This window comes from Lathyrus oleraceus, chromosome 4, assembly GCF_024323335.1.
Source record: "Lathyrus oleraceus cultivar Zhongwan6 chromosome 4, CAAS_Psat_ZW6_1.0, whole genome shotgun sequence".
Lineage (NCBI taxonomy): Eukaryota > Viridiplantae > Streptophyta > Magnoliopsida > Fabales > Fabaceae > Lathyrus > Lathyrus oleraceus.
The window spans coordinates 167,150,029-167,157,035 of NC_066582.1; the positions used below are offsets into that span (position 1 = coordinate 167,150,029).

Sequence of the window (7,007 nt, forward strand, 5' to 3'; positions counted from 1 at the left end):
AAAGAAAAAAAATAAGGCGAATTACAACAACGCCTCTACCGAATTTAACATCCAAACGGCTTTAGAAATAAAAAACCGACTAAAAGATCTAACTCTAAGTCAATTTCAAACCAGAGATTTCACAATAATAACAATATCCCAAATCTCTTTCACTCCACCTTTGAACAAAATATCGTTTTAGATTAATCAAATAGCCCTCAGAACAGCTAGTCAAATGAAAATCCTATAATTTTTCTTTGCACTCCTCCTCATTAAGACTCAAACATCAAAAGATGAACAATAATAGATAAAGTGGAATAAATAACATTTATCTCTAACCAATCCAGGATAGAAGACCAAATCTCAGCAGCAACTCTATATACAATAAATAAATGAAGGCGAGTCTTGTCAGAACCAAAACATAACGGACAAACCAAATCACTACAATGAAATAGTATTGGTTATGCTTGGCTACCTATGCGAACGACCTACATTTACTCCCGACCCTATCAAATATAACCATAATAGCCAATACCAACAATATGAGATATAATTTTTTTCCTTGAGTAAATAGAAGAATCTCATCACGCAATGCTGGAGATTAATCACATGAGATAACTAACGTTATGTTATGGATAAAGAACGCTAATTTGACAATTCCTCTAACATTATAGGATTTAATATACATGTTTGGACATGTCGACGTTACGATGATAAATGCCCATAAAGGCATGTATGAGATATCTCGGCCCTAAGCGGTTTATATGGCTTCTCATGGTGTATCTTGGCCCAGACATGTGATGTTCCAGCGTGAGAGTCCGAACCCGCTTTAAGTTTAGATCCAATTCCATATTCCTGTACTTTGCCGCCAATACCCGAGATGTAGTATTCAGAATGTACATAGCCCCCTTAAGAATGAGGCCTTAAGGGGCGAAGTGCTTTAAGAGTAATGTTGTCCTAACCGCCAAGAGAGTCCCAAATCTACCAAGATGTTATACCAAGTCTTTTATCGTTACCCTTCTCAGCATAAAATACATCCCATTTTTGGGTAATTCGTGGTTACCGGGATACGTTCTCTAATCCTTATTCCATTCTCACTAAGAGCAGTGTAGGTCGAGATTGATACTGAGATACGTTCTCTAATTCTTATTCCCTTCTCTCAATCCTTCTCCTTTCAAAAATGTGCTTAGCCTTCTCTCTCATTCTCTATTCAGCAGCTTTGAATTCCTTTGTTTTTCAAGGTTGCATCTCCCCATCCTCCATCCAGGTACGATGATTCTTTTCTTTTCTTTTTTAATCATTCCCTAATTTATTCCAATGGTTCTGATTCGCGAGTGTGATGAGTGGGGGAGGGGGGTCATTTCGCCTAAAAATGTAACCAAGAGGCATGCATTGTGGCAACAGTGCGTGGAAGCTTCTAGACGCACCATCGGGAAAGTAGATTGAAAATTTATGTGGAGAGAGAGAGAGGTATGTAACTGTGTATTTGATAGCACTTATATGAATAGTGACACTAACTCGATGTTTTCTGCTTCAGGTTTCAATCGAGATTGTCATGGAGCTCCCCACCGGCTCTTTTAGTGACGAGGTTTTGAGTTACGACTAGGTTTTCCTTAATGACCCCTAGGTGACCAGCTTCCGAGATCAAGTGAGTTGTCTAATACTAGGGATAAGGTCGATATTATTTTGGAGCCTTATGTCTTAAGGGAGAAAATTTTCATGTGGCGGCCGCCCAGAGTAGCCGATGAATACTTCTTGTTATATTATCTTCACCAATGATTTTGGCGTGGGTATCCTATTCTCCATATTTTAGTCCGAACTCCCAAAAACTCAACACCGCTCCTTCCCAACTTCATCCTAACAACTGGGTTTTTGCTCGGGTGTTTGAGGTGATATGTTTTGGCCTCAATATCACGCCTACCATTAACATCTTTTTTTTTCATTTTACGAATCTATATGCCCGTATAAGGAGGGTTGGGTCTAAGTGAATGTCATGCACGACCGGGCCATCCTCTCTCCTTACATGTAGCTAAGGGGCAACACCTAGTGTCTAGAGGTTATCTACGAGGAAGATGGGACGTATTGGTTTCCTTTTCACTGGACCAGTAACCCGGTTTCAATCATGTGGTATGATCCATACAAATTGAGTCCCACCGAAAGAGAGGCGGTCTAGTTTTTGGATACCTTCTCGACCATTTGGGTGTGTGTCTTGCTCAAGTAGGAAGGAGACCTCAATAAGTTATTCACTTTACCAGTTTAGTTACTTTCGTACGTCCTTTATCCTTAATTTTATCATATATAATATCTAATTTCTTTTCCTTTTGCTTGTGCAGATAAGATGAACAATGTCACAATGGCTGAGAAGAAATCATTGATGGCTTAAGCAAGAGCTCTCTACTGAGATATTCATCCCATGCCTCACAATGATCTCATTGGAGTTCAAACACAGGTTGTAAAGAAGAGAAATAATGCAGAAGGCATTATAATGAATGACGTCCTATTCACCAATCAAAACACTCATGGGACCTCCAAATTGCCTCCTAAAAATAAAAATAAGGGAGAGGAAGGCAAGTCCAGTATGGGTGACAAGACTCCAGTCCATATTAGGACCGACCTTTGATAGCTCAAGTTTTGGGGTCGGCCTTTGATGGTCTGGGTTATTGTACAAGCATCTTCACGCCACTCAACATGTTGAAAAAGATACTACCGTGGGTGCCCAAAGGATAAAGGACGCCACTAAAATTAGGATTTCATGCCACTAAAATTAGGATTTCTTATCCTTGTATATCTTAGAAATCCTTAAGTCTTAAAAGAGTCTAATTGTGTTGTATTCTGTATACACCTCTGATTGTGTATCAACTATATTTTCCCAACAATCATTTATCTGCTAGGTAGATTGTTAGAAGTCACTTACTAAGTGTTTGAGCATTTGGAGTCTTTTGCTTATGTGCTTGAGCAAATAAATTCACTTGCTTGTGTGCTTGAGCAAAGAAGTCTTTTACTTGAGTGTTTGAGCAAAAGAAGTATCTTGCATGTGTGCTTGTGCAAATTGTAATCTTGTGCGGTTATAGTGAAAATCCCTTGTAAGTATAAGGGGATTGTATTACTCCGAAGTTATAAGAGGAACCGGAATAACTCTGTGTGTTATTCTTCTTTCTTGCATTTCATATTCGCTGCTTACCTCTGACTGGATCAGATTCTACAAACTTGTGTTTACAATCTGACCAAGAGTTTTAAAAAAAAAAGAAAAAGCAACACAATTCAAACCCCTCTCTTTCTTGTGTTTTTCTCACCTTCACATACTATTAACTGTAGTGATATGTTAAGACTTACAGGCTTCGAACTACAGCACCAACATTTTTCCATTTTTCCAATACAAAAAAGAGTGTGTCCATTAATTTCTATAGTTATATTAAAATTAAAAATGTTTTTCACCATGGACATTTCTAATAATCATAGTGAAAAATGGCGCTCAGAAACTCAAAGAGGGTTTATTTTTCACAAAGTTAAGTTTTTAAAGAAAGTCACAGATTTTACAATCTCAAATACGCTTTATATGCAATATATTCATTCATTTATCTTATACCTGGAAATTTTTGGCATTAAAGATCAATGTTAAGATTCAAACTTATCGTTTAATTGATAAAGTGAATCTTAACATTAATCTTTAAACCAAGTTTTTCAATATACAATATTAAATTTTGAAGGATGGAATGTGCAGGTTGAAAGCGGAATGACTTAGGTTTAATAAAATGGTGAATGACTCGCTTGTTCAGTTTTATAGTAAAATATGCAAATTGTTTCACCACGGTTGTATTTGTCTACCGTGGTAATATGTTTCTCTAAAATTAACATGTTTTAATATGGTTGGTCTTTTCAACCGTGGTGAAATATGTTTCTTTAAACTTAAAACATAACAGGTTTTAGTTTATTTCCTTCATAACATAAGTTTCCTAGCGAATGAACAGACGAAAGTGATATCAAATAAATAAACGAAAGTGATAACAAACTCCATCATTTATTGGAATCAAGGAGTGGAACGTCAAAACTTCAAGAAGCGTACACGAAAATCATTTATTGGCCTCTTCCTCTTCTTCACAATTATAGTATGTTATCTATTCCATCACCTTCACCACCATTCATGTTGAGTTTTAGGTTTTGGTGTTGTTAAATGTTATATGTTGTTGTAATTAAGTTATATTGAGATTGTTTTTCTGTTGTTGAGAATGTTATATATTTTTGTTGTAGTTGTTTCATTCCTATTGTGTTGTTGTATTGTTAAATGTTGTATTGTTAAATGATTTTACAAACTTTTGGTATAAATTTCAGAATATATTATGAATCATAGTTGGATGGAAGCTGGTAGATTAGGTTCGATGTATGAGAAAGGAGTTCTTGAATTCCTTGAATTTGCGGAACAAAATCTTCCCAACAATAATGGACTTTTTTTATTGTCCTTGTGTTGTATGCGGGAATATAAAAAAAAATCAAAGAAAGAAATACTATAATACCAATGTTGTGATGTAATTTTTCAAATTTATACAATATGGACGTGACATGGTGAAGTAGATAAAAAACAAAATGTGACATCACAAAAACATGAAGTTCATGAAGATATGGATGACGAATAGAATATCTGATATGTGATATTGGAGAATCTTCTTTTAAGAAATCTCATATTTATGATACTTTATTTAGTGATAAGGATGTACCGTTATATAAGGGGTGCATAAGTTTTACACGATTGTCTACAGTGTTAAAATTGTTTATTCTGAAGGTAAAAAGTGGGTGAATAGATAAAAGTTTCATATAATTGTTCGATTTGCTGAAATAAATGCTATAAGAAGATAACAATTTTTCAGACCATTGTAATGAGGCCAAGAATATATTGTGTCCAATGGGTTTGGAGTATATCAAAATACATGCATTTCGTAATGATTGCATATTGTACAAGAAATAGTATGAAAAATCGGATCAATGTTTAGAATATGGTGAGTCGCACTACAAGGTGAAGGACAATAGTGGTGATGACTATGACGATGTTAGCAAGAAATGTCCTCCTGTTAAAGTGTTATGGTACTTGTCAATAATTCCAAAGTTCAGAAGATTATTTTCTAATGTGAATGGCGTAAAGAATATTATATTGAACGCATATGAAAGAAAATGTGATGGAAAATTTGCCATGTAGCTGATTCTTTGCAATGGAAGAAAATTGATTCGTTTTTTTTCAGATTTTGGCTTTGAGCCAATAAACCTTAGACTTGGGATTTAAATGGATGGAATGAACCCCTTTAGTAATATTAGTTCTAACCATACTCCATGGCATGTTTTTCTTACATTTTACAACCTATCTCCTTGGTTGTGCATGAAACACAAATATATGTTATTTTCTATGATGATTTTGGGACCAAAACAACCTGGAAATGACATAGATGTTTATCTAAGTCCATTAATTGAAGATTTAAGACTTTTGTGGGAGGAAGGAATTGACATTGATGATGTGTATTGTTAGATGTATTATTCGTGTCGGGTTTTTGTTATCGTATCCACAGGGATTGTAAGATATCACCGCCGTTCGATGGTTGTATTAATCTTAGCTCAATGTAACAATAGGGTTTTGGTTTTAATCAAGTTATCTTGCATAAAAAGTAATAAGTTGCGGTAAAAGTTATGGTTGATTAAATGAGAAATATTGTCAAAGTTAGGTTTCAATGATCACTTTGCATGTATTTGCTCGGTCAACAATCTTATAAACTCCTTTAGATGATAAATCGTTTCACAAAGTCCTCTCAATATGTTTCTCTCGAACACATATTGTGAGTTTTGCCATTTTGATCCATTGTTTCTCTCGAACACAATCTATCAAAATGACAACATTTTGGTTCAACCTTATGGTGAACAAAATCATTCGTTACTATCTCTAGCTAACAAACAAGTTTGGATGAAAACCTAGGTCAAGAGTCGGTAAACATCTCTCGATCATAAACCAACACAAAGAGTTTTAAATAGAAACAAAGTTTTCATCATATATTTACCATTAAAGAGTTTACATATGAGGATCCTTACATTTACACACAAAGCTTGTAATCACCTACATCTAACCTTGACAAATGGATGACTTAGCTACTCATTTTCATGGTAGCTTGGTCGGCAAGTAAGGAAAGAAGGTTGATCAACATCCAAGTCGGATAATCGAAGTTGGATGGGAATCCACCTTCTTTTTGTAGAAGATGGTTCTAAGATGAAGAGAAAATGAAAACTAGGGCATAAAGATCCCAAGAACAATGCTGCAAAAATATCTAGAAGAAAGTACAAAAGTGGAAAAAGTTGGTAAAAATGAGGTATGGTGCTCAAAAGTGGCACCTGCTACTTATAGACCACTGCTGGGCTGTCAAGTTTGCTAGGCGAGCAGAATGGCTCGCCTAGCGAGGGTCTAAAATGGGCACAAAAAGGCCCCTGCGCCCAGAGAAAACAGGGCCTGGTGAACTGTCATGTTCGCCTAGCGAACATACCTTCGCCTAGCGAAGGACACGCTTCAACCTTCGCCCCAGCGAGGTTGAGAGGTTTTGCTACTGGAATGCTCGCTGGGGACTCGCTAGAGCTTCGCCTAGCGAGTGAGTGCTAGCTGCGTTTTTCACCAAAACAGAATGAACTCGCTACCACCTTCGCCTTCAGCTCGCCTAGCGAATTAATTTGACAATTTACTGGAGCTTTTCGCCAGGAACTCGCCTAGCGAACCAAAGCTTCGCCACAGCCTCGCCTAGCGAACAGGCTGATGAAATGCTTGTATTCTTTGGTTCCTTTGCCAATTTTCTTGTGTCTTTATTTTCAATTAGTTCATGTCTTTCCTGCACAATAACACACAAATCAAAGGCACCAAGCTTGTTTATCAATGTAATGCATTCCATGTAAAACAAATGTGGTTTTGACAGTTTTAGCAAGGAAAAAGAGTGAAAGATGCCCACATATGATAGCTCTAATAAGCACTTTTGGGCATCTAACAACTCTCCCCAACTAGATTCTTGCTT

At 36.3% G+C, this 7,007-nt stretch overlaps 1 long non-coding RNA gene across 3 annotated transcripts; it reads left to right on the forward strand.

Moving 5' to 3' along the window:
- The first annotated feature begins 565 nt into the window (after window positions 1-565).
- Window positions 566-3,014, forward strand: LOC127074340 (uncharacterized). 3 transcript variants are annotated; one of them, XR_007785982.1, is made up of 3 exons: window positions 566-1,449; window positions 1,517-2,217; window positions 2,313-3,014. It is a non-coding gene; the product is annotated as an uncharacterized LOC127074340 (long non-coding RNA). The 3 variants fall into 3 exon arrangements; XR_007785981.1 differs by having other exon boundaries at window positions 566-1,246; window positions 1,517-2,233; XR_007785980.1 differs by having other exon boundaries at window positions 566-1,246.
- The last annotated feature ends 3,993 nt before the right edge of the window (window positions 3,015-7,007 follow it).